We start from the raw sequence: 12964 nt of genomic DNA, 5'->3' as shown, positions 1-12964 counted from the left end.
CTAGAGAAGAAAGTGTGAACACTAGTAAGACAAACTGTTCGTTATTCACTTCAGTTTCAGATATACACACTGGAAATCACCAGCCAGTGAAATGTATGCTTTGTAGTCCAGAGTTCCTTACTTACTGCTCTCTAGCACTTTCTGCATGTGAATAAGCACCATTACATTCATTTACAGCTCTGGGACAAGAAGGTATTCTGAGGTTTACAAGATTTGGCTAATGTGCTGTGGCCAGTCTCTTGTTTCCTTCAGGAGTTCAGCACATTAGGATACCCAGTGAAACAAGGAATACATGTTATAGTTGGAACTTACATGCAAACATGTAAGTTTCTAATTTAACTGACCTGTGGGATGACGTGTGCTCACAGATAAAATGGCCAATCTCCCTCACCAAAGACATCATAATTGTTTCCCTTAAGTGCCATAGTCTGTGACTGTTCACAGGAGAAAGAATGAGAATTGGGGACCAGCCTTAGTTTTGGTAATGACCTTGGCACAAAAAATAAAGGTGTGCTAATGTATTTTCTTGCTGGTACAAGGCTGGGGGGCATTGTGAAGACAGAAAAGGTTTAAATGATAGCATAGAAGAAGCTGAAGACTTCGGTAGTCTGTCAGAAAGAAATACAATGGCATTTATAGTTCAAAAAGAAGGATCATTTACTTTAGAAGTAAAAGAGGAAAATTCTTATATAGGAGTTTACTGGTTACAGATGACAGAGGGGAAGAAAAACCTCTGTGCACTAGATAGTTTATTATGAATATGTGACGTGATATAGCTATGGAAAGGCAAATGCTGTACCAGATGTCTCCCACAAAGTATTTCTGATAAGTAAATGCAGGATATCAACACTGTATCTGCTTTCCATGAATATGAATCTAAACCAGAGTCAGTGCATATCTCTGCTGATGATCAGGACTTCTAAAGCCCAGTTTGTGAGAGGAACCAAGATGATTATATATTGAATCAATTTGTGAAGTACTTTACACAATGCTCCTGCCCATTACTTCAAAAAATTGGCTCAGAGAGGAAAGAGACTCTCCCCAAACCTTTTTTCTTTTAATGGTACTGACCTCATGTTCGATCACAGATCTTGGCTATGTTCTTAATTTCTGATTAGCTTGGATGTTGTTTTAAATAAACTGGTAGTGTTTGCATATACCAGCTCTGGCAAGGCCCCTATCTCTGAAGTAGCTGTACATGCTACTGGATGTACAACCTGGGATGGACTTGGCAGCCTGCTGCCCTGTGCCCAGACCCCTCCCCGAGCTGCTCTGTCTGGTCCCACTGCAGTGGGGCTCTCTCCCAGCCAAGCACAGTCCAGCAGGGAGGCTCTTGGTTATGAGAAACTCAAGTTGCTCTGTCACAACCTTACACTTCCAGGACAAACACCTTAACATAGCCAGGATGAGAGCAAGCCTCAGAGGCAAATGACAAAAACAGTGTTAATGACATATTTTTCCTATAACTAAACCCAGGAAGTCTGCACTGAAGTCAATGCCCAGCACTTGTGGACTGAAGGAAGAAGAGTTAAAAAGGAAAGCACTATCATTAAAGCCACACATCTGTGAAGTGCTGACACTGCAGTGATGACCTCAGAAATAAGACAGGCTAAATAGATACCTGTCCTTCAATAGTTGGTATTGTGCGTGACTTATGTTGAGTGCAAAGCACAGTGTGAAGTCTTACCCCTGTAAAGGTAAGATAGGAAGGATGATTATTATCTTCAAACCATTTAATCTGTATTTAGTGAGTGATGATTATAAAGGCTGTCCATTCAGTAATGAGATTCAGACTCCCTTAGTTAATTGATATATAGCAGATACCATTGAAAGAGATCCTCTTCAGTTCAAGGCACCTTTATACTACAGTTGTACTAAGCATTCATATGCCATAAAAAAATCATTTGGTTTGAATTTGCTTGTAAATTTTCAATGAGAGGAGAAGGTGGGCTGGGGGACTTTGTTGGAAGCGATAGAGTTTTTTAAGACACATGACTGTAAACCTTTATATCATGACCTACTGTGATGCTGAGGTCTCAAGGTACTTCCCTAGGAGAAAAAAATGCAAGCTTATCATATTTTGATTCTAGCACGAGGTTCACTAGGAAGAATAAATTCTTAGACTTTCTAAGAACATAGAGCATGTGGCAGGAATAAAAAACAAAAGGAAAGAGTAACAAAACAGTTTCTCATGTAATCCTCACTCATTTACACTTGAGTTTTCTCTCCCTGCACATGCGAATGAAGAACTTAACATGAACAAAAGCAAAGGCGATTGAGAGTACTCCATGCTAGCGGCTGGTATTTATGTGCAGATGACAGCTGTTAGATGCAAAAATGATATTAATATTGCTTCACTTTTCCCACCTCCAACTCCACTCACCCTCCTTTAGCCTATGTCTGCAGTACACAAGCTGCAGATTATCAAATAGTCCTCCACTCTCTGAGGGAAAGCTATGAATTCTCTGAGGTATGAAGGGGTACCAGAGGCTTTTTCTTTTGACATAATTGTAAAACTGTAGTCAAATTTAGCTAAATATCAGATCTTTGAAACTATTTTGTTTTGCTTATGCCATGAAACGACTGCCCAGAGATGCCATTTGCCTTGAGCAGGCTTTATCCCAGGACCTCAGAGCAGTTGTCTCAGCAGATAATGTGACTCTGGACACAGGGACTGAAAGCAAAGAGCAGTCCCATTGCTGTGCTTGTTGCTTGTGCCCTGGCATCAAATGGGTTGAAGAAATAGCCACTGTTTAATAGATCTAGATGAGATCTTTAGCTGTCTGGTTAGCAGAGGTATTAGATATCGGAGAGCAGGCTTGGAACAGCCTAGAAGAGAAAGGGGCACAAGTGAGTCTATATCCATGAGCACATATGCACTCCCATGAAAATATGAAGCAAGCTCAAGGTACTGCAGCCTTAGCTTTCCTTTCTTTTTAATAATACCTGTGAAGCTCTCTAGCACCCTTATATGCCTCTTTTCTGTCCTGTGCCTGTGTCACAGAGAGACAGTTGCCTACTGCTTTCAGGCACCCCACTAGCTCCAGGGATGGAGGCTAGTGTAGGAATATTGCTTCATTAATATGGTGCCAGGGGATGGAAATTCACTTCCTCTCCTCGCCTCTTCTCTCTAAAAAACTGCACACTGAAAATAAATTAAATTAAAAGGAACAGGAAGATTGAGAAAAATCAATTACTCCAAATTAGCAAATACAGTTCTGAAGGTTGTTAAACCTTAGATCAGCCTCTTTTGGTGCATGCTTTCCAATGCTGCTTTCACTTATGTCATGACAAGGAATCTAAAACTGCTACCTTAGCAGCAGAAAAGGGCTTAGCGGAGCCACAGTCACCTTTATATTCTTCCTGACAGTGAATCATTGGATTCAGCCAGCTGAAATCCCCTGTAGAAGCTGAAACTTCTGTAAAAGGAACCTTTCTTGTGCTTCAAACAAGGAAAAAATGTCGAGGTTGTTGTAGTTTCAGGCACAAAATTTTAACAGAGAGAACTGCATCAAATTTGTCCAAAATTCTGCTGACCTGGTCCTTAGTCCTTCCCAGGAAATAAAATTGTATATAACCTTTTTTCCCCTCCAGGGGTTTAAAATTGTTCAGTTAACATTTTTAGCATGATTTTTTTAATTCTTTCCTGTTTCCAGCAAAGCAGGCAGAGTTAATGAAGTTCTTCATGTCCTGTGGAAAATGCTGTCAGAGATTACGTTTTGTTTCTTAGATTGTCTGGAATTACAGCATTGTCTGAGGGTGTTCAATAAGCTCACAGCCCAGTGTGCTAAATGCTATGAAGACACAGCACAGATTGCCCCTTGCTAAGGGGTGCTCATCTTCTCCACCTCATGAGCTGTAACTTCCTTACAAGATACTATAAAAGGATTTCTAATATAAATAATGCATCATCCTAAGCTGAAATATAATCAGCAGAAATGAATTTGAATATTAATGCATGTGACATGCATGTTCTTCTCTATTAGCTGTCTAAAGTTGCCCTATTTTGCTGAGATCTCACTGGCCCACACTTTCCCCTGCACCACAGAATGGGAGAATCATCGGGGATGAATTGCTGTGATCAAAGTAGTCTTAATCACAATACATATACGGCACCTTGGGAGTTATACTGGAGAACACGGAATATGGATGCTGTCCTTCACCTCCTTACTCAGCACTTGCATTGTTTGCACACACTTTATATATATGACAAAATCCCTTCAAGATTGGGGGAATTCACCCAGGTCACCATCTCTACCAAAGAAAGATCAGGCTCACTTTGTGTGATGTTGGTTGAATGAATGCTGGCTCCAACTGCACTTACACCACTGTCCTTATGCCAAAGGAAAAAACTATGCTGCTGAAAGGCAGATCCTCCTGGGACCCTGACCTTCACTGTTCAGAGGATATATTATTCTAGTTGCAGCAAGAGAGTCAAACACAACCTGTTTAGTTTGGTTGTGTGAAAAGCTGGCTTTATATAAAAGCTATCAACAGAATACAACAAAACAACTGAAAATACAGATCATGTTTTTAATACAGGTGTATGAACATTTCCACAGACTTGCACAGCATCAGCCTTCAGTGGAAAAATCACCAAGCCAGACATTTTGTGTAAACTGCCCAATCTGTTGCTCTCACATTCCTCACACCATCATAAAGCCTATTACCTCCCCAAGGCCATAATCATGATGCTGCTGGTCAGAAAATTCTGAACAATGAAATGAAAACCCTACAGTAAAAAACAAAGCTAAGGTTGGAGATTCATGACAATAAATCTGGGGCAAAGTCGTTCTACCTGTGGCTGTAATTATTCTCTGAAAAAGCAGCACAAACTCAGCCATTCAGAGGGAAAGTCTTAAAAAGTTCTAGCACTGTTATTAAAAGACCCAAACAGTATTGCACCTAAGAGATAAAACTATCTACTTATTCAAATATCATGTCACCCTACCACTGTAGATTGATTATGTAAAAGCATCTATCACTGCTGCCAGTTAAATGCAGAAATAATATTCAGACCCTGAAAGAAAAGAACTCACTTTTTTTCAGTTTAACATGCTACTCAGAGGGAGATCTTCTGACAATGCTGAATAAGGTGAGAACACAAATCTCAATTTGTGTCTAGAGCTAAACCTAAGCTGGGGTTTACAGACTGAGTCGATATTCTTCCTCTGATATCCTCAGTCTTCTTAAATTAGCAAAGACAGAGACTATCAGAAGCATATGGGATGCCAACCAGGACATAATCAGCAAAATATGGGACATTCTGAGCATACAAGGCAGATGATCACTCGGAAAGATGTTGATGTCCTTATGCCTATTCATCTATGTACTTGAATCAAAGGAATTGAGGAGGAGGGGAGATGACTGTTAGGAAGGGGGGAGGGAGTCTAGGTATGATTAACAATAGGTGTGAGACAGGAAGAACTAGATTAAACTGATCCATATGCAAATGGTCTGAGTCTGATTGCATCAAACCATGCACAGTTTAATGAGTGTGGTAAGATGCCTTTATCTCTGCTTGGATATGTTCCGAAAAAAAGGACTGCTCCAAGATAAAACACAGTTTAATAAGAAGGTTTTTCATTATGGGGTCGATCTGCATTTGCATTTCTGTCTCAGCCACAGAGCTTTCCTCAACCTCCATTCCTTTTCAAGAGATTAGTCAGTAAGCACTTATGTATTGTTGACACACACCTTAGGGCATTGCATACTTAACAAGCGTGTGAGTTTTAGCCTGGTCCTTCATGACCTGGATTAGACATTTCAAAATGAAGAATAAGTGGCAAACTCTTATTTTTCTGCTTATCTACTGAGCACTCTTTGCCTTTCTGCTATTTTGAAGCTTTGTAAAATCTTTTTGGTATTCATACACTGATACAGAGACAGAATTTAGCTTGGGTACTTACAGCATCGTGGGCCAGACTCAGAACTGCATCACTGCTGTGAGATGGTGATAAATCCTGCTTCTCTGGAGCTAATCTGATTTTATACTATAGTAGCTGAAGTCTAGCCCTCTATTTCAAAAGTGTGCGTTGGTTTCTTCCGAGTGACTGCCTTTGTACACCAAACACAGTAGCTAGGCACTGCCTCATCTTCACCTGTCTTAGGCTCTATTTACTGTTACAGATGCAGGTGAAATAAAATAGAGGAAAGCCTTTTTCTCCTTGTGCAAGCAAGACAGCGGGATTATCTCCAAGGCTTTCAGGAAGACCACAGGAAAGACAATGCACTGGTCTCTGCTCAGACTCCAGCAGCCATATGGTATAGTAAACACTAGTCTTCTCATCCAAGAATGATTAAAGTTGTAGTTAGCAAACTAAATCAGAGCAAGCTGCGAGTACCTTATTTTTACTCCAAGGCATAGCAAGTGATGCAAATTCTTGAAAAGCAAGACCTTGAAGAGGTCTGACCTGACCAGCACATTCTTTAGAGGCCATCTGTGGATACTGTGTTCTTTCTCACCCAGGGAAAAATTCAACCCATTCATGTGTTCTCTGAAGCCTTTGTGCACACTAACACCTGTAATCACACGCTGCATATTTACACAAGTAATCATCTTGTTGCAGACAGAAAGTATTTCAGTCTCCAAGTGCTGATACTGAATATTAACTCTCCCACTAATGGAAGTAAATAAATACCACTGGCCATTCACATGTCTTATGAGGAAGGAATCCCTTTTTACAGCAACTGTAATTTGTTTGTGCAACAAGCATCTGTTGAACTAGGCTGATTAACAATCTACCTTCTCCATCTCAGCTTCAACTGACCACCTTTATTCTTATATGATGAAAATAAGACATTTTAACAGAAACAAGGCACTTGAACAAAAGCATTTCCATTGAATTCAATAGAAACAATCACACACTTAAGTGCCTTGCAGATTGGGAATCCAAACCTGTTATTGCATATTCCATCATTATCAACATGACTGCTTCTTTTCCATCACTGAGTTTCTTCATGTCCTTAGGAATTTCTGGGTTTATATTCCTTTGACTACAGTGTATGTTTACATAATATATTTCAATTACTTTGATTTGAGTTTCAGTTCTGTACCTTTAGCTTTCTTGACTCTACGCTGAGGTGTCTTTCACCACTAAACCATGTATGTAAATGCCACATCTACATGTCTTTTAAATACCTCCAGGGATGGTGACTCAACCGCTTCCCTGGGCACCCTCTTCCAATGCCTGACAACTCTTTCAGCGAAGAAATTTTTCCTCATGCCCAGCAATGGTGGACACGGTTCTTCAAGTGGCACTGCCAAAGGCCTGCCAGGCCTCATTTGAAGGAAGCATTTTTAAGGGCAGATTTGAAGACAGAGAAGAATGCAGCTTTGGGAGTGTGACAAGGAGCATAAGCATAAGTGAAATCACAGAGGTAGGTGCTGAGAAATGTAATGAATGGTAGATGAAGGCTGGCACCACCACAGCTATCTGAGGCAGATTATGGAGTTGCTGTAAGAGATTGTGCAGACATCTCAAGCACAGTTGCAACCTCCTTCGATTAAGTGGTCAGATGTCTTTTGTAAATCTTTGCTCTTCTTAGACTTGATCTGGACTAGTATAAACACATGAGTTCACACTGGTATCCTTTCTCAGGTGTGTATCACAAGTAACAAATTCATCATCTTGCAGTGAAACACTTGGGGTGAAATTCTTACCCCTTTGTAAGCCCCTAGCTCACCTTTGGTTTCAGTGACATCAAAATCCATGATTCAGTTCTAATAATTTTTGCCTTTTCACCTAGGTGGTCATCCCAGTTACAGTGGCAGCCTGTTACTTCCCTTTCCTCAAAGGTCAGAAGGGTGAGCATGTCTGGCTTCAGTCAGGTCTCTTAGCAGCTACTGAAAATGACTGCTAACCTCCTTGCAGTTCTTTCAGTTATCCAGGTTACATTTTCCCTTTATAAACAGGGGTACTGCCATTCACTATCAATCCAGAGCTAGCATGAGAGTTTAAAACCTTGGGAGCTTTTTCAGTGTCAGTTGTGGAATATGTCTGATGACTGTGGTCTACAATGAGTAATGACTTCTTGCACTCTGCCTATGAACTAATGGTGAGAAGGAAAACTGTCATAAACATCTGCTGCTAATGCCATTAGAATTTTGCTTCTACCTTATATGTGTCATTTTATTCTGATGTCTTAGTCTCATATTGTCATTTGTACTTTAGTCCCTAGGATCAACACTGAAATCTACATTGAAAGTTGAGAGCAGGTATTTATGTAGGCTTTGAGTCATACCTAAATGATGTTTGATCACAATGGCATTATCACAGCATAGTTGTCTCTTTCTTCTTTCCAATTCTCTTTCATTCATAAGGCTGAAAGACCTTTTAATCTTTATGCAATTTCCTCTGCAAGGTCTATATCACCTTGATATCTAGCAACATTGATTCTGTCTTTCCCTTCTTGATTGCTCAATCTTGGATAATTTCCTGAATAATAAAAGTTATGTCCATATATACAAATGTGGCTATAAGGCCTCTTTCAGCACCCTGGCTTTATTTATCATATCTAATTTGTAGAGGATTTATATTAGTCTGTATGTGTTCTCTACAGGCCTGATCCAACTTCTGTTCATGTCAATGGCACTTTTGTGATAAATCTTAACGGTAGTGGGATTTAGCCCAAAGCCTGGTGTATTTAAGTCAGTTTTAATCTGAACAGCCTGTAGCAAAACCAATGACTTTGATCTTCTTTCCTGGGAGTCAGAGACTTCAATTTTTTTTTTACTCTTAAGTAACTGCATGCTAGGTGGATGTCTGTGAGGACAATCCTCTTCTGCACAAGTTGTTCTTTATGTTTAGAATAGTGTGTTAGACTTTGGACTAAGAAGGACGTTATTTTCGTAAGAGGCAAAACTGGCAACAAGTTACATAGAAATCTACCTATAAAAATAATGATCTATTTCTATTAAGGTCCAATAATAATATGTGTTTACATATATACATATACAGGGCTGTATTATTGAATGAAGTTAAATGATTATTTTTTTTCTCTAACAGCACAGGAAAGGAACATTTACCCTCTTTGTCCTTACTGGACTCTTTCTTGGGCTGAGTCTTGATGTCTTTTATAACTGGGCTACTCAAGTAGTAGTTATGATGGGATCTTTCCCTGATATACTCATCTATCCAGTAAGAGTTGAATGTAGATCACCAAATCAGTTACCAAGTGGTAACAACTTTCAGCTGCTATCAACACTGGCTTGATACCAACTGGTGAGCTAGAGGTGAGGGAATAACCTACTGACAATTCTTTTGAGCCACATATTCCCCAGCAGCAGCAATTTAACAAAATTTCCAGAAAGCTCATCTATTACAATCACAAATCAGGTGGTCAACAACATCAGTGTTTTAATCTTAATCTACCTTTGCTTCTCCTCTTGTTTTCCCTTTCCCCTCTGCCCCTAACACATACAAACACAGAGACTTTTCCCTTTTATAAATACAATGGATGTTGTTGTCAGTTCAGATAAGAGCAAATGCCAGATAGGATGGCAATATTTTCAGTCCTGGCAAATGCAATCATAACTTCAGTTTATTAATATTGCAACAGTTGCGCTAAATGAGATCACTTGGATAACAAAACATTTATCAACAAAACGCTGCCACCTACTGAAGTTTTGCAAACAGCCCAGATGATTGGATAAGATCACAAATTCACTCTGTCATAAGCTTATGGTCTTTGCTGAAATCGTTCTTAGGGGAAAAAAAAAAGCAAGAATGATAACCAGCAGAACAAGACAAGACATGTCTTTCACGCAGTCTGTTCAGCAAGTGTCAGGGTAAATCCTGGAAAGCAACCTCCAAAGAGAAAAGGAGGTTTGGCTCTTTGTGCACAGCGTGTCATGAAGTTTTCAAGCACAGTGGCTAGTGGACTTTTCCTATCAACAGTTTCAGCTGGCAACAGCCCATTATAAACTTCCAGTTTCCTTGTGCTGATCTTCAAAGCTTCTACTAAGACCACAGTAAACTGACACTAAAACTTGACAGTTTTTTGGGTTGCATCACCCCAGGTTATAAAGGTAAATTTGTAAATAAATAGCAATCTGAATGGTTGCAAGAAATCTTGTGCATTTTCTGTTGCAAGATCTCAACCAACTAAAAATATTCATTATTTCAGTATAATTCCACCAGGCATGCCCATGAAACAAGGATAAGTCCTGCATACCCTACATAGGAGATCTTTACCTACCCATGCTTCATTGCTCTTGCGTGGATCAATAAAATGATTAGATATACAAGGGCTGACAAGGCTTTGGATTGAAATCATTGTGCCCATTTGAAATTGCAGACAGCACTTCTAGACTGCCATAACCTAAGCTGGCTTTTAGGTAAGAATGTGGATCTCACTTCCAGTGTTCAGAGAACTGCTTTGGGAGTTTAGCTCTTGGTTATTGGTAGAAGTAATTAAATGAAATGCAAACAAAATTATTCATGGTGCAACTAACTTTGTACCCTACGAGTAGAAAGGAGTATTTATGTTAATGAAAAAAGCAAACTCAAAGAGTTAAGATAGCATACTTAGGAATGACAATCTCATTGCTATTATTTCATGTAATAGGTGACCTTTCTTTTCCTTATTCGGTTTCTTATTTGTAATAATAGCAAAATTAATACTTACCCCCAGAACATCCTTGGATGTTAAAATTATGGACACTTAGGATATGAAAAAGTGACAGCATTTTAAAACTGGAGAACAGAGCATTTAAACATGTGAATAACTTTAAGCATGGGAGTAATTCCGTTGAAGTAAACAAGACTACTCAAACATTTCTGATTTTGCATGTGCTTCTGTGCTCTGCTAGCTTAGGGGCTAAGAATGGATATGCTTGTTTAATACAGTGTTTATCTACTAAGCCTACATTCAGCATTACTGATTCCTTTCCTTTCATCGGAGACAAGGCGTTCTCCATTTTTCTAGCTTCCTTCTGGGCCAGTTTCAAATTTTGTTGTGCCTTCCCATGCATTTGCATTTTACATCTGATGTAGAAAATAGCAGCTATGAAACCAAACCCTGAGTCCTGAGGGAGTAAAGCAGAAGACTTGAAAGGAAACACTCAGAGGTTTGTCTAGATTAGGGGACACAATCAATATTAGGCTAGGGCTGGCTCTTCCTAACCTAATTTTGGACCTTTTTGCACTGGGAAGCAGGATCTTCTTTCTTCCTTGGATTTAGCTGTTTGCAATCGCCCTTGGGCTCCCCTTCATGACTGTGACCACATGTACTGACTAACCCTGGCCTCATTCTCTCTTCGTAATGCTGGAATTGTCCTTAGTGCTGTGATGCCATATTTATATAGTGCAGGACATGAATATATGCTCACTACTGTTCTGGCAAACCCTAACTAGTGACAAGGCAGATCGAGTCTTTAGTTGGCCACTATGCTTAACACTTGTGCAGTAAAATCTGTAATATCTTTTAGACTTCAGTGGGTTTTTAAACCTGAATTGTTAAAGTTGAGTTAGTTACGCTACTGTACCTGTTATGTGCATCCAGTGTCAGCTCCACCACCTTCCTTGATGCGCAAGCAGGGCGAAAACCTAAATCCACTACAGGCTACCTGGAGCTGACATTGCCAGATATGAGCCCTGACTAATTTAGGTAAGCTTGGGCTTTAAGCTGTGCTTTGCTGCAGCTGTTCTTCAACACAAAAGAACTTCAAAGGTTTTTGACTCCACTCAGGGACCCTGAAGCCAACACATCTGCTAGCTCCTATGAAGATGAAAGAGTGCGTTTAATGCACACCATTGCCCTAACCAGTGTGCAGGTGCAATTTCTGGCTGGAGCTCTTCACATTGGCTTGTCTGTATTTTTTTTTCTATGAGGATTCATGGTGATTTCTAAGCTCAGAGATCCTAGCCTGTCTCTCACTGACACTATTCCTCTAATAGCATCTGTAAGTTGCTTCTTCCCTGACACCATGGTGGCAGCTGTTGGCTTTCCAGCATCAGGTTATCAGGGCAGGCTTCCCCAGCCCATGAGCTCAAGTGCAAGGCCAGCATAAACAGTACACACTACCTACATTAGCTAGTTATGTAAGATTACTGGCTACTAAGGCAGCACCCCAACCTCAGCTTAAATTTTCTTTCACCTTTGTAAACTCCCAGCCTAGAGTAAAGGTTTGAGAAATTGGGGACAGGTTACCTCTTAGAGGGTTTCTGGGCTAATATGGAGTATGCAGACAGAGCAGAAAGGCCAACAAACATGGGCAATGGCCAATGCACATAGGCCAGGGTCTCACTTCAGATGAAGGAAAGCCCTGGTGGATGGAAGTAGAAGTGAAGGGCTTTGGTGGCCTGGAGCTTTCACAGCTTCCTTCAGCTCTGCCTGAGCTGTCCTGGAAAAAGGGTGGTGACTCCTTGCATGGGAGGACGAGGTGCTGGCTGGACAGAAATAGCTGCCAGTTGATGGCTCCCTATGTCTGAATGGTTGACCTGTGATTTCACAGGCATCTGAAGTGTTTTCTGGTTAAAGGGTATCAGGAAAGGAGGTGGATGTGTTGATTTTTGACAGCTGTCTCTTTCTGTATCATGCCTCTTGATGCGTACTATACCTTGCTGTACACATTACTCCACTGCTGTGAGAAGGCACTCTTTTGTGATGGAAAATGGCCCAGAGAAGAGCCAAGAAAATACAGGCTCCTGAGAGAATCTGTTTTTAAAGCTAATTATTCTCTGATTTAGGGCTAAAATCCCACTCCAATGCTGAGGGCACAATTACCCAGCCCAACACAGAGCCATGTGAGCTGCTCCCAGGAGCAGCCGTGTTGATCAGGCTTTCCAGATGGGCTGCTCATTCCTTGAGTGAAACGCAGCTTATGGAAACTGTGCTCCCTCAGTAGGGGCTCCAGGGTGACATGTAGGCCTACCCTGAGGTACATATGCTCACAAATAAGTCTGGAGGCAAACAAACAAGAGTGTGTGTAGATAGGTTTTCATGTACAGCATGGAGATAT

This window comes from Psittacula echo, assembly GCF_963264785.1.
Source record: "Psittacula echo genome assembly, chromosome: 4".
NCBI classification, from domain to species: Eukaryota; Metazoa; Chordata; class Aves; order Psittaciformes; family Psittacidae; genus Psittacula; species Psittacula echo.
Note: the sequence above shows the minus strand (reverse complement) of the source record.